The sequence below is a fragment of the Magnolia sinica genome, chromosome 19 (genome assembly GCF_029962835.1).
Source record: "Magnolia sinica isolate HGM2019 chromosome 19, MsV1, whole genome shotgun sequence".
Taxonomy (NCBI): domain Eukaryota; kingdom Viridiplantae; phylum Streptophyta; class Magnoliopsida; order Magnoliales; family Magnoliaceae; genus Magnolia; species Magnolia sinica.
In genome coordinates, this window is record NC_080591.1 from 39,597,960 (window position 1) to 39,610,579 (window position 12,620).

At 38.5% G+C, this 12,620-nt stretch overlaps 1 non-coding gene across 1 annotated transcript; it reads left to right on the top strand.

Annotated features, from left to right (window-relative positions):
* Window positions 1–9,851: 9,851 nt before the first annotated feature.
* On the top strand, window positions 9,852–9,957 carry LOC131235785 (small nucleolar RNA R71). The gene has a single exon (XR_009166306.1). It is a non-coding gene; the product is annotated as a small nucleolar RNA R71 (small nucleolar RNA).
* The last annotated feature ends 2,663 nt before the right edge of the window (window positions 9,958–12,620 follow it).

Genomic DNA, 12,620 nt, shown 5'->3' on the forward strand with positions numbered 1-12,620 from the left:
AGACACTAAGAACATGCTTAGTATAATGACATCATGCCCAAACATATGCCCATACACATAATTTGTATGTATGTTATGGGGTGATGATTGATCATAGCATATGCCTTTGGGCTAAGATAGTTAAGGGACCCACCATGATTGTGGTGAACTTCACATGTTGCGCCTTTCTAGGCTGTTATGAGCATGCTTGGGTTGTAATTAGAGGTTACGACTGGCACCCATCTTGGACTCTTTACGTGCCCACATGGCTTGTTATGAGTGGGCTTTTCAACTATAGGCCCACCTATGTAGGAGCATGCGGGGCCCATTAGAGGTATATTTAAGTGGATCCCACCTAGTCATATCCGTGTTAGATTTGTGTAGCCCATAGTGATTTTTTTGCAATCTAACTTAATTGTCGATCCTCTTTAGTAAATAAATGACGCCCACACGATGGGTTGCCTTATTTTTCATGTCGTGACTGCCCATTAGGCCTGCCTGTATTTATATGTAATGGTTGTACCATGGGCCAACCCTGTGGTTTATGTTGTGTTTCTACCATTGAACTACCATTTAGGTTCCACACATTACATGTATTGAGCCCATTGTAGGCCTGTGTTTGGTTGGTTGCGAGTTGCCCTCTTGGGCCTTGCTTAAGGATAGTTGTAGGGCTCACTTTGATGACCATTTCAGGCTGACTAGGATTTTTTGTGAATCCTACAATTTGTTATCCTGTTTGGATACCGATAGTTGTATGTTTTGGCTGCTTAGGTGTGGGCTTACCGAATGGGCCCATTAGCTTGAAAGACCACTTAAGGATAGCCCTATGGACCTCAATAAACTTGGTTTCCAAGTAGGTTCCACCCGTTATGAATGATGAATTTCCAATATCATGTGGTGTGATATTTTACATGTGTGTTGGTACAATACTTCCTTGATAATTTATGTAGTGATTTATGTGATGTTTGTTATAACACTTCCTTTATGTTCATATAGTGCTTTCTTTATATTGATGCGACACTATTTTATGTTAGATGTAGCATTGTTTTTACATTCAAGTTAACATTTCTTTATATTAATTTGGCCTTGCTTTATGCTTGATATGGTATTACACACCTCATGCATAGTGGTTATGATCGTATGTTATCATATCTCATTTGTATCATGTGTGCTTGGATGATGGCTAATTCATGATTTTTGGCTTGCCTATGCATAACAAGGCCGCATTAATGACTTTACAAGCTTGGGACACTTTCAGGAAACCCATAAGCGATGGAGTCATCTTGCATGTATGTATGGCTTGCATGACATGGTTGCATGACTCAGATGATGGACTCATGCATTCATGCATTGTATAATGCATTTGCATTACACCCTAGCGACATCAGGGTTATGGCCTCCACAGGCATATCGTGGATGGCCGGACTGGACATTAAAAATATCTATTCTAGCATTAAGGCACTAAGGATGTCCTTGTGTGAAAGTCCTTAAACCCTATGGGCTAATAGGATGATTCAACATCGAGATCGAGTGGATAACATGAGTGCTCGAGTGCCAAATACTAGTAGGCCGCATCTCCCACTATGTTGTCGTCGGTTGGAAAGGGATGTGACCTTATCCGCTCGAGGGTAGGGGGCTATAAGCTAGGTTGAGTTTGACCAGCTCGTAAATGGGTCCATTATCGATGAGCCAGGTGGGCATTGGCATACCACTGGTAAGGCAGATAGTGAGGTCTCTTTCACTCACTTGGTCATGCGCACGATGGGGCAGTAGCCACTGTGGAGTGTACTAGATCCTGGTGATGATTCCAGTGATGATAACTATACTGAAATGTGGACTTACTAAGTAGGAGTTGCATGTTCAACATTTGACTTATTCATTCATTCATTCACTATTTGCTTGGGCTGGTGGTGCACAAGTAAATCATTATGTGCACCTGCATAATAGCCATGATTTTAGTTAGGTACGTGACTAAATTGAGATCAGGAGTTTACCACATTGTGTCTCGGTATCCAAATTAGGTATGGGACTAGTTTGGATAGAAATCCCTTGTGATGAACCCCACAAGTTGCGATACCACATACTATCATCCTGACTACACACACCAACTTTGTCATTCCTTTTGCATCACATAGCCTGGATATGGTTGATGGTATTCATGGACTTGTCAGGATTTACATATTGCATTGCATTCTCAGCATATGACATTTGACTTACTATGTCTTTGCATCGCATAGCCTGGATAAGGCTGATGATATTTATGGACTTATCAAGCTTTGCATACTACGCTGTATCCTCAGCATATGACATTTGGTCCAGTATGTCTTTGTATTACATAGCCTGGATAGGGCTGATGGTATTTATGAACTTGCCAGTTTGGCCTCCATTTTTCTGCTTACTCTGATATTTATATGCTTGGCACATGCATTGCGCACATACTCACGTACCACTTTAAGCTTCGTAGTAGGCTTACACATGTTTGTTACGTGCAGGTTATGCTAGACCGTAAGCAGGAGCATGTGCCTGATCTTTTGGAGTTTTGTTATATCATGTATTTTTCTTTTAGCACTATACTCAAAGATTATATTAGTGGATATATGGTGATGATGTTTTATAACTTGGGTACACTTGTGGTTATGCTCTTTTAGTAATAATACAAAAAAATAACCCTAAAAATCCTCTTATAGGATCCCAAGATCGAAACCTAGCGCATGGGAGCTGGGAGTTGAGAATGGGGTACTACGAAGGCTGTCAGCAACGTGTTCGGCGACCGAAACTTTTATGAGTCTGGTTCCCGAGTTTGGGGCATGACAAATATAACTCTAAAGACTTCTAAGCCAATAGAGGTTCTAATCACATAGGCTACTTAAAATATACAAATAAAGCAGATAGCCTATAACATTATGAACTTGTGTGTGGAATGTGCTACCTATCAATCCTGGGCATTCATCTAATCATGCATATTCAATTTAGCATTTAAGCCCATAAGTACAATTAAACATATGCACAAATATCAATTCCAAACACAAGCTTTTATAGTGGTTCGGCTAAATGCCTACTCCACTCCCGACAACCGCACTCTCTCCTAGAGTGTGTCAGATTTCACTATCTGGTTTTAAATCAGGTTCACCAGAAACCTTTACAGCCCTATACAAAGGACTCACAATTTATACTCTCCACTCGAGCAAAGGTCCTTCATTAAGAACTTATGTTTAGGCCCCATCGCCAAGGTCCCACACAAGGCACCTCTGGTTAGGCCCCACGGCCAAGGTCCCACAATAGGCACCTACGTTTAGGCGCACCAGCCAAGGTCCCACAATAGGCACCTACAATTTAGGTACACAGGCCAAGGTCCCACACTAGGAACCTACACAAGTTTGTTGATAGTAAACTCTTAGCCTCAATCCTACACGAGGATAAAGACTAACTTGTGAAGTCTTAACGATGACACTTAATTGTCGGATTGAGTCCTCTTTTGTAGCTTGTCTTGAGTTACTTAATCTTCTCTCTTGCGTGTTTAAATCAGATCCCCAATGTTCCCCCGATCGTTATGCTGTGGTTTATCTGTTGTTTCAGCTTAACGATCAAGAACCTTGCATATGATGTTCGTATAATGGTAACCAAGGTAATGGGAGTTGGTTGAATCTCTAACAAAGTTTATGAATGGATTTCTTAAGAGATTTAACTGATGGATGCACTAAGTATGTTGAGACTAAGGATATACCTATAAGTTTGATCTCAATACTTTAGTGTAGGCTTAAGATCATGTTCTTCATTAAAGTGAGCTTTGAATGCTCATTGAGATGATAAATCATAATGAAAAGAACATGAATCTCATGTGGATAGAGTGTAAGATGAGTGATAAGAGCTTGGGACAACCTAGGAACTTAGAAATGCCTAAATCCACACTTTCCACAAAGTTTTGGGTCCTATATTTATGGAGAAAAGGTCCCAATGAATATAAAATGGCTAGTTTTTTGTTCTACCAAGTGAACCTTCGGTAGTACCGAAATTCACTCGATAGCACTAAAATATCACTCGGTGGTACCAAATTAAATCATGAAGTTGCTGGATAACTTTTACTACTTTCGGTGGCACTGAAATTTGTATATCGGTAAGATTCAGTGGTATCGAAATTCCAGTCAGTGGTACCAAATTTTCTTTGAAAGCTGCTGGAACATTTTGGGCACTTTCGGTGGTATCGAAGGTATCTTCAGTACTACCAAAAGTGTCACTTGGTGGCACCTCCTCCTGCCAAACTAGGATAAATTTTTTTATTTTAATTCTTTGTCTTATGATTCATTCAACAACTTGAACTTTCTCAAAGCCAACTCTATAATGGTGGAAGTTATAAGGTTAGAATGGCTTATATAGATGATCTAAGAGGGTTTTCCTATTTATGGGCCAAGGTCATCTATATGAAGGATCCAGATCGTGGAAGCTTTTCTTTTCTTGAATTTGTAACTTGTGCTTCTGCTCCAATTGCATTGTCGGTCTTCTTTTGCCTAGGACTCATCCGACTACTTGACACAGCTAGTCACGTGATTTGACAAACATATGTGTAAATCAGTGCACTGACAGACTTGATTCTCAATATCTTTCAATGATCATCATACTAACAATCAGAAAATCTAGTATTATTCACAGAAGGAAAATTGAACGTGTATTGTGATTTAGATTAACATGATATTCAAACTTCCTCTTAATCAATTGAGTGTAAGAACAATAAGTGATAGGCTACTTAGCTGATCAAACTCCAACAATTCAAAATTCAATTTCCATCTTATCATACTCAAAGCATCCCTAAATACACAAATTATCAATTTTTAAACAGGTTTTATCTGGAAAATTTGAAAAATAATTCCACAAAATTTTGCTCAAAACTAAGAGAATGTTGATTAGTTTACCTAATCCACACCCCCCAACCTAAAATCTATATTGTCCTCAAGATGTAAACATACAATGCAAAAGAGATAACAAAAAGAAAGGAGTAGTGATGGAAAGATAGTACCTGAAGAAGGAATTTTTGAGGCTTTTTCCAAGGATCTTAATGTGAAGATGGGTTAGCCAAAATACGAAACAAACAAAAAGCAAACTATCCTATTCCTAAATTTTATAAAAGCATAAACCTAACTACATCTCCATCAGATTAGGAGGTTAATCTTGGTAAACAGGATCAATTAGAGGTATGGGCATGCCCTCTGAATCAAATTTCTCAACAAATGGCTTTAAACGATGTCCATTCACTTTAAAAGCATTACCAGTGTTCAGATTCTTTATCTCAATGGCCCCATGAGGATAGACATTCATAACAGTGAAAGGATCGGTACAACGAGATTGGAGTTTGCCTGAAAAAATATGTAACCGAGAATTGTACAAAATGAACTTTTGACCAGTCAAGAATGACTTCTAAAGGATGTTCTTGTCATGGAACACCTTCATCCTGTCCTTGTAAATTCTTGAGTTCTCCTATGCCTCATTCTAGATTTCCTTGAGTTCATTTAGCTGAAGTTTGTGCAACAAGCCAGTGTTGTCCAGGTTAAAATTTATATTTTTAATAGCTCAGTAGGCTCTATGTTCCAACTCCACCGATAAGTGGCAAGTTTTCCCATAGATAAGACTAAAGGGAGACATTCTAATTGAGGTCTTGAAGGCTGTACGGTAAGCCCATAAAGCATCAGTTAAGCGGATTGACCAATCCTTGCAATCATGGTTAACCGTTTTCTCCAAAATTTATTTAATTTTCCAATTATAAATCTCATCTTGCCCACTTGTTTGCGGGTGGTATGGTGAGCTCACCTTATGAGAGATAACATATTTCTTCATTAAGCTTTTAAATGGCTTATTATAGAAGTGTGAACCTCCATCACTAATGATGGCTCAAGGCGTTCTGAACCAGGAAAGGATGTTTTCTTTTAAGAAACTAATGACCATTTGATGGTCATTGTTCCGGCACGGAATCACTTCGACCCATTTAGTGACACAGTTTGCTGTTAGTAAAATATATAAATTTCGAAAGGATTAGGTGAATGGTCCCATGAAATCGATGCCTCGACAATCAAATGCTTCAATGATTAGTATAAGATTCAGAGGCATCATATTTCGATGGGACATCACTCCCAATTTTTGACAACACTCACAAGCTTTGTAGAACTCATAAGTGTCCTTGAACTTAGTGGGCCAATAGAAGCCGCACTACAGAATTTTGGTCATGGTCTTTGTAGAAGAAAAGTGCCACCACAGGCCTGAGAGTGATAGAAGGAGATGACACTTTGGTGTTCATTATCTGGCATACATTTCCTTAGAATTTGGTCTAGGCAATATTTAAACAAATATGGGTCATCCCAGAAGAACTTACGAACCTCGGCGAAGAAATTTTTTTCTTATCTGACATAATTCAATGTGTCAGTGTGAAACATGTGGCAAGATAATTAGCAATATCAGCAAACCAAGATAAGTGGGAGAGTTTGAATAGTTGTTTATCAGGGAACATGTCATTAATAGGTGTCATCTCAAGGGGATTGGGAAGATCAAGCCTTGAAAGATGGTCAACCACTACATTTTCTACTCCCTTTTTGTCTTTTATTTTTAAAATCAAATTCCTGGAGTAAAAGGATCCATCTTATCAAGTGGGGCTTAACATTGTTCTTAGAAAGAAGATACTTGAGCACTGCATGATCCGTGTAGATGATGATCTTAGATCCGATCAAGTAGGACCTAAATTTGTCCAAAGCGAACACTACGGTCAAGAGTTCCTTTTCCATAGTAGATTAGTTCATTTAGGAAGAGTTTAGAGTTCTACTTGCATAATGAATAGCGTAGGGCTTCTTATCTTTTTTCTAGCCTAACACTGCCCTAATAGCATAGTCAGATGCATTGCATAGGATCTCAAAAGGGATGTTCCAATCAAGTGGCTGTATGATGGGTGCGGTAGTTAACATGCCCTTGAGCTTAGTAAAAGCTTTCTGGTATTGCTCAGTCCACTCGTATGGTACATCCTTTTTAAGCAGATTGTATAAAGGATGAGAGAGATGACTAAAGTCCTTTATGAATCGTCTATAAAATCCTATGTCTTAAGAAGGATCGCACGTCGTGTATGCTTTTGGGAGGTGGTAGGTTAGAGATAAGATTGATTTTGGCCTTATCCACCTAATTCCCTTGGACGATATTATATGTCCAAGAACAATTCCATTGGGAACCATGGAATGACATTTCTCCCAAATTAGGACCAAATTCTTTTCCTCACATCACCTCAGCACATTTTCTAGATTTTCCAAGCATTCGCTTAAAGATGGACTAAAGACAGAAGTCGTCCATAAAGACCTCTAAATATTGCCCCACCATGTTAGAAAAAATACTCAACATGCATAACTGAAAAGTGGCGGGGGCATTACACAGCCCAAATGACATCCTTTGGTAAGCAAAGGTGCCATAAGGACATGTGGATGTTGTCTTCTCTTGATCTTCAAGGGTTATCTCTCTCTGATTGTAGCCCGAATATCCGTCAAGGAAGCAATAGTAAGCGTGACTAGCTGCCTTTTCAAGATTTGATCAATGAAGGGCAAAGAAAAGTGGTCCTTCCTCATGAAGGAATTTGACTTCCTGTAGTCAATACACATTCTCCAACAGTTAGTAACTCTAGTTGGCACGAGTTCATTGTTGGCATTGGCTACAATAGTGATTCCAGACTTCTTAAGAACCACCTGAGTTAGACTCACCCATTGGCTATCGGATATGGGGTATATAATACCCACATCCAATAACTTAAATACCTCGGCCTTAACCACTTCCTTCATGTTAAGATTTAATCTACATTGTGGTTACCGAGAGGTCTTCGCATTATCCTTAAGATGAATGCGGTGAGTACAAATCAAAGGATCAATTCCCTTGAGGTCCGCAATCAACCATCTAAGGGCTCTTTTATGCTCAATGAGAGTCGAGATAAGCATACTCTTATGTTCTTGCTCAAAGGTAGGAAGAAATCACCACCAGATATGTCTCATATTGACCTAAATAGACATATTTAGGATCAGAGGGCAAAGGTTTTAGGTTAAGTTTCGGCGCTTTGAGGCTAGACGGTAGAGGCACTATATCAGTTTGGGGTAATTCTTCAAATTGTGGCCTCCACTAGTTAACTTCAAGTACCGGCATAATATCAAGCATAATACCCATCTCGCTAATCGTGTCATCATCTAAATCATGGGAGTGGGTCAAACACATCTTTAAAGGGTCAGAGTATAGAGTCAGGATTGCTTTATTTTCCATGAAAGAGTCAATCATATTAATGTCATGGGCATCATCATCATCCTCTGCGTGTTTGCTCATATTGAAAAAGATATTGAGCTCCAACGTCATATTTTTAAAAGATAAGTTCATGACTCTATTCCTACAATTGATGATTGCATTTGATGTAATAAGGAATGGGCGACCAAGAATGACGGGAATTTAAATGCTCATATATATGATGGGTTGAGTATTTAGGATGATAAAATCTACTGGATAGTAGAATTTATTAACCTGGACCAACACATCCTCGATTATCCCTCTTGATAAACAAATTGAGAGATCAGCAAGTTGTAATGTGGTCCGGATCACCCAGATCCAGTTGTTCGTAGATCGAGTAAGGAATCAGATTTACGCTCGCTCCTAAGTCAAGAAGTGCGTGCTTAATACGGTAGTCCCCAATTACACAAGTGATAGTTCGGCTATTAGGATCTTTGTATTTTTGTGGCACATCTTGCTTTAGGATGACAGTTACTTTTTCTGTCAAAAAGATTTTCTTGTGAATGTTTTGCTATCTTTTGGTCGTGCATAGATTTTTTAGAAACTTGACATATGGAGGTATTTGTTTAACAACATTAAGTAGATGAATGTTGGCCTTTACTTGTTTAAGCACCTCTAGAATGTCCTGAGAGTTAGAGAGAGGTTTTGGTGCCATCAACCGTTAAGGGAATGGAGCAATCGGCTTGTTTTGAGGTTCTGGTTCTAACCCATCTAGGGCAGTGTTAGGTCTATCATTCGTATCTTCTTTCGGATCCTTAGACTTTTTAGCCCTTACCGGAATAGATTTGTCAATTTTTTTTCCACTCTTAAGAGTGGTGATAGACTTGGCTTGTTCCATTGGATTTGAAGAGCTTAGTTCACTAACTTTGTATTGTGGTTTAGGATTGGGGATAGGTTGAGCTGGAAGGATCCCTTCCTTCATAATCGTAATACGAGAGTCTATTTTTTATATAGCCGTAGTAAGTTCTTGTAAGGCTTGGAGAGTACTTTACTGGGTAAGCTCTTGAGTTTGTGTGAGATTTTGAACCAATTTCTCTTGAGGTTTCTCTTGATTCAAAAATTGATTAGAGATTCCTTGAGTAGAAGTTTGTCCATTCCTCCAACTGAAGTTTGGATGATTTCTCCAACTGGAATTGTACGTGTTTAAAGTGAGTCCACTGAAAAGCCTTTGGTAGTTGTTTACAACATTCGATTGCTCGTTCAATATTTCTTGAAAAGCAGGTATTGTTGGACGATTCTCAATTGTATGAACATTACAAGCACAAATACCGCAAACAACTTCCTTAGCTTTATCCTTCTTAAGTTCCATAGCCTCGAGTTTCCTTGTGAGACTGGCCACTTTAGCATTTATATCTTCCTCTTTCAAAAGATGTTTTCTGCCCTTCTCCTTTGATTGAGTAGGCTTAGAAGTGGTGTTAGGTTTTGGGGAGATGTCCCATGATTGTGTGTTTTCAGCAAGTTTGTCGAAATAATCCCACACATCATCGACATCTTTGTTCATGAATTCTCTATTGGACATTGTCTTGACCATTTGGTGCATGGAAGATGTCAAACCATTGTAGAAGAAACTTGTTATGCACCATGTTTCAAAACCATGTTGTGGGCATGAACTGACAAGATCCTTGAACTGCTCCCAACATTAGAAGAATGTTTCATCTTCCTTTTGAGCGAAGTTCGGATTGACTTTTTGAGGGTGTTCGTTTTATGATATGGGAAAATTTTCTTAATGAACTCTATTGTCATATTGTTCCATCTGCCAATTGATCATGGACATAGTGAGTGCAACCACATCTTAGCCTTTTCTTTTAAGGAGAAAGGAAAGAGTTTTAGCCTGACCGTGTCCTTAGACACGTTAGAAAAGTATAGCTATGATCTCATCAAACTCTTTCAAGTGTAAATATGGATTTTCATATTCAAGTCCATGGAATTTTGGAAGGAGTTGGATTACCCCTGGCTTGATATCCATATTTCCTATATTTTATGGAAAAACCATACATGAAGGTGTGTTCAACCCTGCCGGTTGTAAATAGTCTCGTAGAGTATGAGGCGGGGGTGCATGATGCACTTCATTCTCATCCTGAGCTTCCTCAACTGGAGGTTGAGGTTGATTTGTAGGTTGATTAGTAGACATAACTTCCACTGACTTAGAGGATTTCAAGTGGTGTCTAATCCTGTGATGGATAGGCAACCCTTCGACTAATCGTCATTCACTCAAGAGACGTAGAGTATTTTTCACGGGCCCACTTGGGCATGAAACCCTCTCAGCCCTCAAGTTCAGAATCTAACCTAACCTTAAGAAGAAAGAAAACAAAAGGCAATAAGAAATCTAAAAAAGAAAGAGAGAGAATTAGAAAGAAGTTAGCAGATTGGAAGTTTCAATGTTATGATCCTACAAAACCAAAAATCAAGTTAGTTTATAAAACTAAAGCAGAAAAATTCTAACCTAGAAATAAAATAGAAAATAAACCCTAATCTTAACCTAATTCTAATACTAATTAAATTCAGAAAAACATAGCCATTAGTCCCCTGCAATGGCACTAAAAACTTGTTCACAACCCCAAGTGTAGGGGTCGTGATGTAGTAATAATCTCGGTAAGATCGAGGTCGAATCCATAGGGACTAATCCCGTACGTTTTTTAAAGTAACTAGAACTAGAAGTAGAAGATGTAAATCTAAATATGAATAATTAGAAAGAGTAATTGTGAATGTTATAATTGAAACTTGTGAATTTAAAGGTAGGAGTGCCAAGGATCCACTTGTAACTCTTGGGATGTTACCTTACTTGATTCAAGAGATCCAATTAGAATCTGAGTCCTATCTTATCCAATTGGAAAGAGAGATGATCAAATCTCTGAACTTCTCATTAATCTAGCCTCAATAGACGAAGATTGTGAAGAGTCGGAAGGCATTTCATCACCAAACCATGCCCAAGGGACGATGACAAATAATAGGATTTACCAATCCCACAATCCCAAATAAGAAAAGAAGATACTCAAAGTTATTGCAGATCTACTATAATTTGAGTCACAATAAACCATTGAAAACTGAAAACTGAAAGTATTCCTTAAAATTAACTAGAAATTAATGAAGTTCAACATAAAACCATGAATCAAAGAAAAATAAACATCCCAATCACACTACAAGATTCACCTCTTAGCCCTAGCTAAGAGATTTAGCCAACCATAGACATGATTGAACTAAAATCTCTTAAGAAAAGCATAAAAATTAATTAAGAAAGAAGAAGAAAACTCTTAGAGATGGCTGTTCACGCTTTTATTCCACTCCTTAAACCCTAGAAGATGCTTTGGGGCATCCTAGGAACTCCTATTTATAAGTGGGGAACTCGAACTTTTGGACCAAGTTGGAAAAGTCTGGAAACCACCTCAAATTTATGCAGTCTTTGCAAAATTTGCGTAACCTTTGACTAGTCAAGAGACACCCTCGATTGGTCAAGAGTCACCTTCGACTAGTCGAGGGAAGTCTTTGACTAGTTGAAGATCATGCGAATTTTAAAAGATAATGTTGCTGGAGTTTGAGCTGAAGTTTCTTCGACTAGTGGAGCCAGAGCTAGGGCTGGTCGAAGTACGAGAATTTTTAGGATTCCTTTTCTACACTTCAAGTCTTTGATTCTCTTCCTTCTCACTTGGTTTTCTTAGAACTTTGGCATGTGAATTCTTCATTCTTGGTCTTCTAAGATCCAATATTTAGCTTGGTGATTCTTGAGCATTAAATCCATGCTTTTAACATTCTTTTCAATTCAAGCTCTCAGATTCACCTTGCAACATAAACATATATAAAATATAATATTAAACAGTATCATGTTCATAAATCCAAGATATAAATAGGAAAAAATATGCTATATTTGACACTCAACAGCAGGCTAAGTCTATCACCACTCTTAGGAGTGGGAAGATTATTGACAAAACTATTCTGGTGAGGGCTGAAAAGCCTAAGGACCCGGAAGAAATTGAGAATGATAAACCTAACAATGCCCCACATGAGGAAGAACTAGGAAAAGTGAGCAAGTCGATTGCACTATTCCCCCAATAGTTGATTGCACCAAAACCTCTAGCTAACTCACAGGATATTCTAGAGGTGCTTAAGCAAGTGAAAGTCAATATTCCTCTACTAGAAGCTGTGAAACAAATCCCCTCTTACGCCAAATTTCTAAAGGATTTATGTACAACCAAGAGACGACAGATTATTCAAAAGAAAATTATTCTGACAGAAAAAGTGAGTTCCATCCTCAATCAAGATGTGCCAAAAAAATATAAAGATCCTAGTATCCCAACTATCACCTGTATAATCAGGAATCACCAGATTGAGCACACTTCTTGACTTAGAAGCGAGCGTTAATT